Below are 12386 nucleotides of genomic sequence, written 5' to 3'. Positions count from 1 at the left end.
TATATATAAATACACATTTTTTTTCTAATTTTTTTTTTAATTAATTTTACATGTGGTAAGTATGCATGACTTATACCATCCTTTGTATTGATTTATTTGGGTCGTGTCTTTTTTTTCCACATTATTAGCCTTCTTGTTCTCCTCCTCCTCCTCCTGCTTATCATTATTGTAGAAATGTTTTCCTTTTTCTTTTTTTCCTCTTTCTTTCTAAGCTTTTAGTTTCCACCAGAGTGTCGAACCGAATTTTTTATTGGTTTGCTTCGATTTGCGGGAGCACAAAAGTAATGTAGGACATTAAAATAGCACAACAAATAGAAGAACAAGAGGTATACAGGACAGGCGCTGATATTGAACTAGTTTAATTCAGGAAAAGTGAACATGTATATACACACGACAGGCAAAGCAGCACATATTCTTAAGGGTAGAAGATATTTGAGCTGGGATGCTGGTGTCTCCCAGCACGATCAAACCATCCGGGGCTATTGCCGCCTTCTCGGCTGCCCTCGGCACTTATCGTGAATAAAAGCTATATATGTATGATTACTTTTCCTGGATAAAACTAGTTGAAAGTGAGTGCCTGTCCTGTATACTCCTTGTCCTCGTCTTTTTTGCGCTATTTTATATATTTTACTAAGATGAACCAACAGCGTACCGTATTAAAAAGAAAAGGAAGAAGCTAAAGTGATATTATATTTACCTGGTGCTTCTTTTCGTAATAGGCACTATTTCAAGAGTGCAAACGGGTATCTTTCCATTCATTTGTAGGGTTCGCTTATTTTCAGGTGCCGAGAAATAAATTGCTTTATTTAAATTTGATGGAGCAGTAAATGACAAGCTACATACATATCTGTCTTTCCTTTTTTTTTGTGTTATGTTTTAGCCTGAATTTAAAAGTTATCAGTCTGTTGGGTCGCCTAAAATACAGGTGATTGGCATTTGAGGTTTTTTTTCTTTACAAGATAATGGTTGATTCAATTTAGCAAGTAAGCATCAATTGTGCTACTTTTTTTTTCCCTTCATCTTAAATAGAGCTAAGCAATCAACTCGACATGACGGCTACTTAATTTGTCGCTTTCTTACCGCCTGTTTTCCGAAACTGTGTGCTTTCTTTTCGTCGTCATCGACTTTGGGCTGCCGCTCCAAGTCCATAGAGCCTTTTTTTTCAGCTATCCCTGCCGTACACCCTTGTACTTCTATTCATCGTCAGACTAATAGACAGTTATATTTTCTTCCGTACAGTTCCAAGTTGGCGGGTCAGTTTCAGTTCGGCTGAAACTAACTCCTCGGTTCCGGTTTTTCGTTCGCTTCGGTTTTCGGTTCGACACTCTGGTCTTCACCGTGCATGGCACCCCCCCCCTTCCTTCCTTCCTTCCCTCCCCCCTCCCTCCCTCTCTCCCCTCTTCTCCTCCCTGCAAGAAAACAAACTGTCGATTCGAAATGTTTTCTTACTTGAACTGTGAAGGTTTTCAAGTGCATTTCCTTTCCTCCTTTATTGAGCGCACAATTCTAGAGTGGAACTTCCCTTCTGACATTGCAATAAAGTTTCCTGCACAAGGAAGAAAAACCTGCCATTTGACCTCCCTTGTGTGTGCAAAGTGTCAATGTTCCTATATTATGCTTGAACATGGTCTTTTTGTCTTCCTATTTGTCGCAGAAATCATGTATGTGTATGTATGTATGTATGTATATATACCAATATCGCACTTTATGGATTAATCTTGCACGACCTGTGAAAACCACGTATCTCTGGCTTTCCTCACGTTCGATTTTCGAGCAATTTCTGAAGCTAGCTGGGGGAGATTGATTTCGCTCGCACACAATTCGAGGCGCGAGGACGGGCATGTACGAACGCCTACGTAGTCGGGACGGTAAACAAAACTTACACAAATTAAAATCCTGCGCAGATAATAAAAGAAAGAGCAACAAAAAAGTATGGGCGTCTTTCTTTACTAATTTATTTTTTTTTTCTTTTTTAGGATTGTAAGCGGACGGGCTTCTTAAACGATACCAAAAAGCGAGACACAATTTGACAAACGGGTCACGTCACAAGAAAGAAAATCCCACATCCTCAAGCGTGTAAAAAATGCACGCAATATCTACAGTACTGGAATTGGAAGCGCTGCCAATCTCGCGTGCACTAGCCCAAATCGCGTTGCTCCCGCTCACGTCAAAGCGACACAGACCTCGTCGGAAAGGTACGCTTTCTGACGCGGTCAACCGGTAAAAACACTATATATTGTAAAATTCTGTACTTTGGACGTGATTAATTCAGACTGCTTTGCGGCTAACTAAGCGCGCGTTCCTTCCCAATGAAACGAAAGAGCGAGATTAGAAATAGAGGAAATAATTCCCGTGAAAAGAAAGAAATTCGTCTCTTATTGAGCTTGGCAGTAAAGCACGCGACATCTCCAGTATTCCGTTTGAAAGCGTTGTCCATGGCAAGTGCAGCAGTGTACAGTGTTCGGCTCTCGCCCAGTTGAAAGCGCCAGAAAGCCCGTGTCGCCTCGCGACACGGGTAACCGCTAGAAAACACACACATTTTAAAGTCGCGTGATTTGCACTTGATTTCTCGGAAGTACTTTGTGGGAGACGAAGCGGGCGTTCCATGCCAAGGACACGGAAGAGAGAGATTAGAAATAGAGCGAACAATTCGCGTGAAAAGAATAATATTTGTCTCCTATCAAACTTGCCAGAAAAGTAAGCGAGATTTCCAGTATTCCGTTTTAAAGCGCTGCCCGTCGCAAGTGCAGTAGTGTACAGTGTTCGGCTCTCGCCCAGTTGAAAGCGCCAGAAAGCCCGTGTCGCCTCGCGACACGGGTAACCGCTAGAAAACACGCACATTTTAAAGTCGCGTGTTTTGCACTTGATTCCTCGGAAGTACTTTGTGGGAGACGAAGCGGGCGTTCCATGCCAAGGACACGGAAGAGAGAGATTAGAAATAGAGCGAACAATTCGCGTGAAAAGAATAATATTTGTCTCCTATCAAACTTGCCAGAAAAGTAAGCGAGATTTCCAGTATTCCGTTTGAAAGCGCTGCCCGTCGCAAGTGCAGTAGTGTACAGTGTTCGGCTCTCGCCCAGTTGAAAGCGCCAGAAAGCCCGTGTCGCCTCGCGACACGGGTAACCGCTAGAAAACACGCACATTTTAAAGTCGCGTGTTTTGCACTTGATTCCTCGGAAGTACTTTGTGGGAGACGAAGCGGGCGTTCCATGCCAAGGACACGGAAGAGAGAGATTAGAAATAGAGCGAACAATTCGCGTGAAAAGAATAATATTTGTCTCCTATCAAACTTGCCAGAAAAGTAAGCGAGATTTCCAGTATTCCGTTTGAAAGCGCTGCCCGTCGCAAGTGCAGTAGTGTACAGTGTTCGGCTCTCGCCCAGTTGAAAGCGCCAGAAAGCCCGTGTCGCCTCGCGACACGGGTAACCGCTAGAAAACACGCACATTTTCAAGTCGCGTGTTTTGCACTTGATTCCTCGGAAGTACTTTGTGGGAGACGAAGCGTGCGTTCCATGCCAAGGACACGGAAGAGAGAGATTAGAAATAGAGCGAACAATTCGCGTGAAAAGAATAATATTTGTCTCCTATCAAACTTGCCAGAAAAGTAAGCGAGATTTCCAGTATTCCGTTTGAAAGCGCTGCCCGTCGCAAGTGCAGTAGGGTAAATTGTTCGGCTCTCCCCCAGTTGAAAGCGCCAGAAAGCCCGTGTCGCAAAGCGACACGGGTAACCGCTAGAAAACACGCATCTTTTTCTTTTGTTAATCCCGTGCTTCTCACTTCGTTCCTTGAGAGGACTTTGTCGGAAACTAAGTGGCGGGGCCTTCCAAACGAAACCAATGGTAGAAACAATGAAGTGAGCAAAGAAGAGTAGTGTAAAGAAAGAAATTGCCTATTATGAAGCCTGCCGTAAACACGCGCGATACCGCGAGCATTCGGATTAAAAGCAGTGACAATCTCACTTACTATAGCGCTCATTGTTCGGCTCTGACACAATTCAAAACGCATGAAACGCCCCGTGTAAATATTGGTTTACTTTGTAATAACAAAGTCGATAAACTTTCTGTTGACCATGTTAACATGAACTGAAAGTCGAAAAGAAGTAATCAGAGTCAAGCAGGGGTCAGCACCTTTTTAATAAAAAGCGAGAAATAATTTTTTTTATAGGGGTAGGATGTATGTACGTATGTATGTATATATAGAGGCACACAGGAAAATAGAACATTTATATATATATATATATACACAAACACACATACATACATATATATATATATATATAAGGAGAGAGAGAGGGGAAAAAAATAAGAAAGAAAGAAGGACAAATAAATGATACTGAATAACGAGGAGCCACATGAGTGAGAGACAGTAAGTCAGTCAGTCAGTCAGTCACCGAAACTGATAACCACAAACTATGTACAGAATGCTCTTGAAGGATCTTCTTTATACTTATCGGTGCTATTATGTGGAGGTGGGGTCTGTCGAGCGTTCGATTGGTGCGAGCGGCGTCTGACGACGTCGCCGACGCCTTTCGTCGCCGTCTCGGCCGCTGCCTCCGCCGCATGGTCGTTACAGCAAGGTACCTGCGATCTCTGGCGTCTGCCGTTGGGGTCGGTTCTCGGGTGCACCTGTGTCTTGAAAACGAATGCGAGAGGAGGGTGTTTCGGAGCGTCCGCGCTAACCGAACGGTGTGAAATGACGAGTGCGTTCTGACCGAAGGCCGGGGTGCGTCCTCGCGTCCTCACGGGACCTGAAAGCTCGGCAACGCTGCGAAGGCGTCGTCAATGATTTTTTTGGCGTACGACTTTCTGTTGCTACGACGAGAAAGAAATTTATGCGCTTCTTGCCGCGTCGGTACCGACCTCGGTCGGGGATATTCCGGCTGCGCGCTCGAACGTGCTTCATTTCTTCTTGGATTTGGAAGTAATTCCTAAGCGTTGTGTGTGTTTGCAGTTCGTAAGGGGCGCCTGACGGTGGCCCCGCGTCCGCGCGTTGGTAGGGTTTTGGGCGACCCACCACGAAAATATTACCTGGTTGATCCTGCCAGTAGTCATATGCTTGTCTCAAAGATTAAGCCATGCATGTCTAAGTACATGCCGAAACAAGGCGAAACCGCGAATGGCTCATTAAATCAGTTATGGTTCCTTAGATCGTTTCTTCCTACTTGGATAACTGTGGCAATTCTAGAGCTAATACATGCAGTGAGCCCGAAGCCCCTCGGGGCGACGGGTGCTTTTATTAGACCAAGATCAATCGGGCTTCGGTCCGTTTTGTGTGGTGACTCTGGATAACTTTGTGCTGATCGCACGGCCACGAGCCGGCGACGTTTCTTTCAAGTGTCTGCCTTATCAACTGTCGATGGTAGGTTATGCGCCTACCATGGTTGTTACGGGTAACGGAGAATCAGGGTTCGATTCCGGAGAGGGAGCCTGAGAAACGGCTACCACATCCAAGGAAGGCAGCAGGCGCGCAAATTACCCACTCCCGGCACGGGGAGGTAGTGACGAAAAATAACAATACGGGACTCCTTTGAGGCCCCGTAATTGAAATGAGTACACTCCAAATCCTTTAACGAGGATCCATTGGAGGGCAAGTCTGGTGCCAGCAGCCGCGGTAATTCCAGCTCCAATAGCGTATACTAAAGTTGCTGCGGTTAAAAAGCTCGTAGTTGGATCTCAGTTACAGGCGGGAAGTGCGTGGACACCACGTTACGGCCCGTGCTGAACATCATGCCTGTCGTGGCTTGGTTCCCTTCATCAGGTGCCTTGCTTTGGCCGGCGCGTTTACTTTGAAAAAATTAGAGTGCTCAACGCAGGCGATTCGCCTGAATAACAGTGCATGGAATAATAGAACAAGATCCTGTTTCTGTTCTGTTGGTTTTTGGAATACAGGATAATGATTAAGAGGGACAGACGGGGGCATTCGTATTGCGGCGCTAGAGGTGAAATTCTTGGACCGTCGCAAGACGAACTACTGCGAAAGCATTTGCCAAGAATGTTTTCATTGATCAAGAACGAAAGTTAGAGGTTCGAAGGCGATCAGATACCGCCCTAGTTCTAACCATAAACGATGCCAACCAGCGATCCGCCTGAGTTACTCAAATGACTCGGCGGGCAGCTTCCGGGAAACCAAAGTATTTGGGTTCCGGGGGAAGTATGGTTGCAAAGCTGAAACTTAAAGGAATTGACGGAAGGGCACCACCAGGAGTGGAGCCTGCGGCTTAATTTGACTCAACACGGGAAAACTTACCCGGCCCGGACACTGGGAGGATTGACAGATTGAGAGCTCTTTCTTGATTCGGTGGATGGTGGTGCATGGCCGTTCTTAGTTGGTGGAGCGATTTGTCTGGTTAATTCCGATAACGAACGAGACTCTAGCCTATTAAATAGGTGCGTGGTTCTCTGCACCTTGCACCCTTCTTAGAGGGACAAGCGGCTCCTAGCCGCACGAAACAGAGCAATAACAGGTCTGTGATGCCCTTAGATGTCCGGGGCCGCACGCGCGCTACACTGAAGGAAGCAGCGTGTTTTTATCCCTGTCTGTAAAGACTGGGTAACCCGTGGAACCTCCTTCGTGATTGGGATAGGGGCTTGCAATTGTTCCCCTTGAACGAGGAATTCCCAGTAAGCACGAGTCATAAGCTCGCGTTGATTACGTCCCTGCCCTTTGTACACACCGCCCGTCGCTACTACCGATTGAATGATTTAGTGAGGTCTTCGGACCGATACCCGGAGCGGCCTTTCGGTTGCGCCGGTGTGTTGGAAAGATGACCAAACTTGATCATTTAGAGGAAGTAAAAGTCGTAACAAGGTTTCCGTAGGTGAACCTGCGGAAGGATCATTACCGGATGTTATTTGGCATCGTTTTGTCTTCTTCCTCTTGTACGGGGAATGGACTCGATGTGCGAATTTATTTGGCGCCGATCCCGACCAAGCTTGGATGCCGTCGGGACGGCACAAAAAAAAAAACAACTGTGGTTCGGATGTGCCTTTTTCTTTGGGTGGCCTCCGTTCCTTTCGATGATGCGCCCAGCGGGAGCCCTCTGCTGCCTCGATTGAGAGGAGATTTCAAGTGCACCGGGACAATCCGCGGGTTACAAAAGGCGCATCGCCCCCTTTTTCGTCTCTTCTCGAGGATCGCCCTTTTGTTTTGATTAACGAAGAGGCGTTTGAGAAGAGGCCTTTTTTTTTGCGCTTTCGAGATGGCATGGGATGTGCCGGGCGCGAAAAAAAACAACAACTTGTGTTTCGTCGTACTGATTGAAAAATCCAAACACATTGACACGACTCTAAGCGGTGGATCACTCGGTTCTCGGGTCGATGAAGAACGCAGCCAGCTGCGAGACTTGGTGTGAATTGCAGGACACACTGAGCACTTACTCTTTGAACGCACATCGCGGCCTCGGGCCTTCCCGTGGCTTCGTCTGTGTGAGGGTCGGATCATATATCAAGAGAGGAGAATTTGTTTTCTACCTCGTTTTGACTGTGTCGGATCGTGGGCAGCACGCAGTTTTATGCTTTCTTGCGTTGCGTTTTCTTTGAGCAAATGCACGAGTGGTGCGATTGCACGCGTGCGCTTAACCAGTCCTCCTCCTCCTACGAGTTTTTATCGAACACTGCATGGGAAAACGAAACTCGATGGATACCGTTTGTGGAAAATCCCGTACCAAAAAAATCTTTCGCACGTTGAACGGCGCTGTGACGTCGGTGCGTTAGAAACGGAGATTTGAAACGGTTTCTTTTCGATCGATTCTGTTTTCTTTGGCGTGGATGTTGTTCGAGTGGAAAAACCGTGGGACGGAGTTGGCGTTGGCGCGTTGAAACGCGGCGTCGGCAAATGTAAATCTCGTGGCGTTGATTTGCACAAAAAAAAGAAAAACGCTTCTGGGAGGAAAGTTTTTTGCGTCGCAGCCTTCCGTCAGTCTAAGACCTTCGCGTCCCCGATGAATACTGGAGCCATCCAGTAGGGGAATGCCGTTGGATTGCGCGCTTTCTTTTTGTCGAATCGAAAGCGATGCAAAGCGTGTGTACAACAACTGTTAGTTCACCATCCTTTTGTGTTTTTGACATGTAGTAAGGAGGCGAAGTTTTTGTTGGAAAGCGTACAAAATAAATTGTCGACCTCACATCAGGCGAGACAACCCGCTGAATTTAAGCATATCACTAAGCGGAGGAAAAGAAACCAACAGGGATTCCCTTAGTAGCGGCGAGCGAAACGGGACCTAGCCCAGCACCGAATCCCTCGTCCTTGCCGGCGATCGGGAAATGTGGTGTATGGGAGGTAACGTTCCCGAGAGTTTTGCGGTGGTGCAAGTCCCCCTGACAGGGGCTTGACCCAGAGTGGGTGCCAGGCCCGTCTCCGCCACTGCTCTCTCGGAATGGAACCTCCCGTGAGTCGGGTTGATTGAGAGTGCAGCCCTAATTGGGTGGTAAACTCCATCTAAGGCTAAATACGTCCGAGAGACCGATAGTTCACAAGTACCGTGAGGGTAAGTTGAAAAGAACTTTGAAGAGAGAGTTCAAGAGTACGTGAAACCGCTTAGAGTAAAACGGGTGGGCCCTCGAAGCTCGAGGGCGGTGGGATTCAGTTTCGCTGTGACGCGGAGCGGTGTCAGCGTCTTGGTTTACGGGCTATCCTTGTGGGGGCCCGTTCCGGCTGCCCGCGCGGTGCCGCGCACTCCGGAACGCATTTTCCACCGTCGGTAGGACGCCGCGACGGGCACGGGTAACCCTTTCAAGAACGACTTTGAGTCCGGCCGCTGGAGGTGACCGGCGACGGCCCTTGTTTGGCTGTCGTGGGAGTTATACCTGGCCTGTAATCGAGTACGTCACCCTGCCCAGGCCTCATGGGCTACTCCCTTCGGGGAGGCCCGAAACGATGCCCTCCGGAATGCGGAGCGGGAAACCCGGCTGGGTCAACGGGTCGCCTGCCTTACGCCAGGTATTCGCCTGACGTTCGGTGTTTGGGGCTCGGAACCGGCGAGGCGGGTTCTTTCCGCGGAGGGTCGTCATGGTTGGCGGCGAGTAGGTCGGTAACCCACCCGACCCGTCTTGAAACACGGACCAAGGAGTCTAACATGTGCGCGAGTCAATGGGTCCCTCAAAACCCAGAGGCGCAATGAAACGTGAAGGCGCGGCCTCGTGCCGTGCCGAGTTGCGATCCCGGGCCGCCCAGGGGTCCGATGAAGGGAGCAGCAACGGCCCGCCCCACACGCTCACGTCGTGGGGGCGGCGCTAGAGCGCACACGTTGGCACCCGAAAGATGGTGAACTATGCCCGGGCAGGACGAGGCCAGAGGAAACTCTGGTGGAGGTCCGAAGCGCTTCTGACGTGCAAATCGATCGTCCGACCCAGGTATAGGGGCGAAAGACTAATCGAACCATCTAGTAGCTGGTTCCCTCCGAAGTTTCCCTCAGGATAGCTGGCGCTTGTTGCCGAGACCAGTCACACCTGGTAAAGCGAATGATTAGAGGCATTGGGGTCGAAACGACCTCAACCTATTCTCAAACTTTCAATGGGTGTGTCGGAGGCCTTCTGGTTTGAGGCCTCCGGAAGCGATGAGAGTGCCATGTGGGCCACTTTTGGTAAGCAGAACTGGCGCTGTGGGATGAACCAAACGCCGGGGTAAGGCGCCCGATGCGGGACGCTCATGAGATCCCATGAAGGGTGTTGGTTGCTTAAGACAGCAGGACGGTGGCCATGGAAGTCGGAACCCGCTAAGGAGTGTGTAACAACTCACCTGCCGAAGCAACTAGCCCCGAAAATGGATGGCGCTCTAGTGTCGAGCCTATCCCCGGCCGCTGCCGGCAGATGCACGCAAACAAGGGGGTGCTAAGCTGCAGCGAGTAGGAGGGCCGCTACGGTGAGCGTTGAAGGTGTCGGGCGTAAGCCCGCCTGGAGCCGCTGCTGGTGCAGATCTTGGTGGTAGTAGCAAATACTCAAGTGAGAACCTTGAGGACTGAAGTGGAGAAGGGTTCCATGTGAACAGCAGTTGAACATGGGTCAGTCGGTCCTAAGGGAAAGGAGAAGTTCTTTCCGAAACGGGAGCACTTTTTTGCAGTGGAGAGAGCCCCGCAGTGACCGAAAGGGAATCGGGTTAATAATCCCGAACCCGGACACGGAGATTGGTCCTTCGGGGCCCAGTGCGGTAACGCAAACCAGCTCGGAGACGCCGATGCGAGCCCCGGGAAGAGTTTTCTTTTCTCTGTAAGGAGATCGAGTCCCTGGAATGGGTTCGCCCCGAGATAGGGATGGTGGCTCCGTAGAGCAGTGCGGTTCTTGCGCTGTCCGGTGCGCTCGCGTCGGCCCTTGAAAATCCGAGTGAGGGAGTGTGATTTTCGTGCCGGACCGTACCCACATCCGCAGCAGGTCTCCAAGGTGAACAGCCTCTAGTCGATGGACCAATGTAGGTAAGGGAAGTCGGCAAAACGGATCCGTAACCTTGGGATAAGGATTGGCTCTGAGGACTGAGCCGGTCGGGCTGGGGACCTGAAGCAGGAACGGCACTGCACCGGGACTGGGCGGGGCTCGCCGTTCACGCGGCGCGGCCAAGCCCGGACCAGCGTCGGGACCTTCCTGTGGAAAGCCTCAGCTGCGCGGCGTCCGAGGGCTTCGTGCCCAAAGTGCTATGCTTCGGCCGGCAAAAAACAGTCAACTCAGAACTGGCACGGACCGGGGGAATCCGACTGTCTAATTAAAACAAAGCATTGCGATGGCCGCTGGTCGGTGTTGACGCAATGTGATTTCTGCCCAGTGCTCTGAATGTCAACGTGAAGAGATTCATCAAAGCGCGGGTAAACGGCGGGAGTAAAGCGGGAGTGGCGGTCGACTGTTTTGGGGCTCCCACAGTTTAGCTCTAAAATGAAGGAAAAACCCTAGAATTTTGCAAAAGATGTGACAGAAGCTCTCCATGAATGTTCCAGGAACGCGCCCGGGTAGTCGTTCTCCAGCCTAGAGGCCTTTCCAGGCAGCAGGGACCTGTTTTCTCCCGACGGTACGGCCGCCCGGCCAAGATGGCCGCCACCTGACTGCCAGCCTGCACTTTCCTCGGCTGTCCTGCGCCAAACCTGCCTCCAGGTCAGCTGGCTCGGTGTCAGAGCTGTCCCGCTGCCGGAATTCCTGCGAAGGAAGACTTTCCATGCGGCGGGTGGCCTCCTGCTCATCATCTGGCTCGCCAGGCATCGAGGTGAAGGCTCCTTTGTTCCCAACCCAAGCAGCATCTGGGCACCACTAAGACGGCGCTGGGGGCCGATCCCGGCGCAGTCAAGGCTTCACCTTCAACACAGGGCGGCAGAGGACCGAGCGGCAGCATGGCAAGTGCTTTGAACAGCATAGAATTGTATAATTTGCGCTGAACGAACTGTTTTACGCTCGGAAGCACGTTTGTTTTGATCGGCCCCGGAGGCAGTGCAATACCGCGACTAAAGCGGCTAAGGTGAGGTAAATTGATTTCTGCTAAAATTTCGCTGTAATAGGCCGTTCGCGGGCGAAACTTCAGCTAATTGGTATTCTAAGTGCAGCAGCTGCCTCCCTGCTAATTTTTACAGCGCGTAGTTACCAATATTTGGCCAAATTAACTGTTTCTTGCGAAACACCACGTGTTTCAGCTTAAAATTCGCTGTAATAGGCCGTTCGCGGGCGAAACTCCAGCTAATTGGTATTCTAAGGGAAGCAGTTGCCTCCCTGCTAATTTTTCCAGCGCGTAGATACCAATATTTGGCCAAATTAACTGTTTTTTGCGAAAAAACCACGTGTTGAGGTTTGGTTGCCAGACTTTCGTGTCTGCACAGCAGTTCTGGTAAGAGGGGTTGCCAGACTTTCGTGCCAAGCGCACTAAAACGGCGCTGTAGGCCGATCCCGGCGCAGTGAAGGCTTCCCCTTCAACACAGGGCATCAGGGGACGAAGCCGCAGCGTGGCAGGTGCTTTTGACAGCATCCAATCTAATAATTAGCGTTGAAAAAAATGTTTTACTATTGAAAGCCCATTTCTTGGCCCCGGAGCCAGTGCGATACCGCAACTAAACTGGGAAAGGTGAGGTAAATTGATTTCTGCTTAAAATTCGCATTAATAGGCCGTTCGCGGGTTGAAACTCCAGCTAATTGGTATCCTGGGGGTAGTAGCTGCCTCCCTGCTAATTTTCACAGCGTATAGATGCAAATATTTGCCCAAATTAACCGTTTTTTTTTTGGGAAACCACGTGGTGTATTTGGGGTGCCAGATTTTTGTGTCTGCTCAGCAGTTCTGGGGAGAGGGGTTGCCAGACTTTCGGGTCGAGTGTTTTTGTTTTTGCTTGTATTGCCTGTTGTGGATTTTGGGGGTTGTGTATGATGTTTTGCAGTGCAATAGAGTGTGTATCGTTGTCTGTATGCCAGCAATAAGGTAGCAAAATGC

At 49.7% G+C, this 12386-nt stretch overlaps 2 non-coding genes across 2 annotated transcripts; both read left to right on the top strand.

The window, feature by feature from the left end:
- The first annotated feature begins 5023 nt into the window (after positions 1–5023).
- LOC120847164 lies at positions 5024–6839 on the top strand. Its single transcript, XR_005717241.1, has one exon. It is a non-coding gene; the product is annotated as a small subunit ribosomal RNA (ribosomal RNA).
- Positions 6840–7280: 441 nt separating this feature from the next.
- LOC120847123 lies at positions 7281–7433 on the top strand. Its single transcript, XR_005717201.1, has one exon. It is a non-coding gene; the product is annotated as a 5.8S ribosomal RNA (ribosomal RNA).
- The last annotated feature ends 4953 nt before the right edge of the window (positions 7434–12386 follow it).

This window comes from Ixodes scapularis, unplaced genomic scaffold, assembly GCF_016920785.2.
Source record: "Ixodes scapularis isolate PalLabHiFi unplaced genomic scaffold, ASM1692078v2 ptg001158l_1___fragment_3__unscaffolded, whole genome shotgun sequence".
NCBI classification, from domain to species: domain Eukaryota; kingdom Metazoa; phylum Arthropoda; class Arachnida; order Ixodida; family Ixodidae; genus Ixodes; species Ixodes scapularis.
Note: the sequence above shows the minus strand (reverse complement) of the source record. Positions and strands in the feature narration are given on the sequence as shown.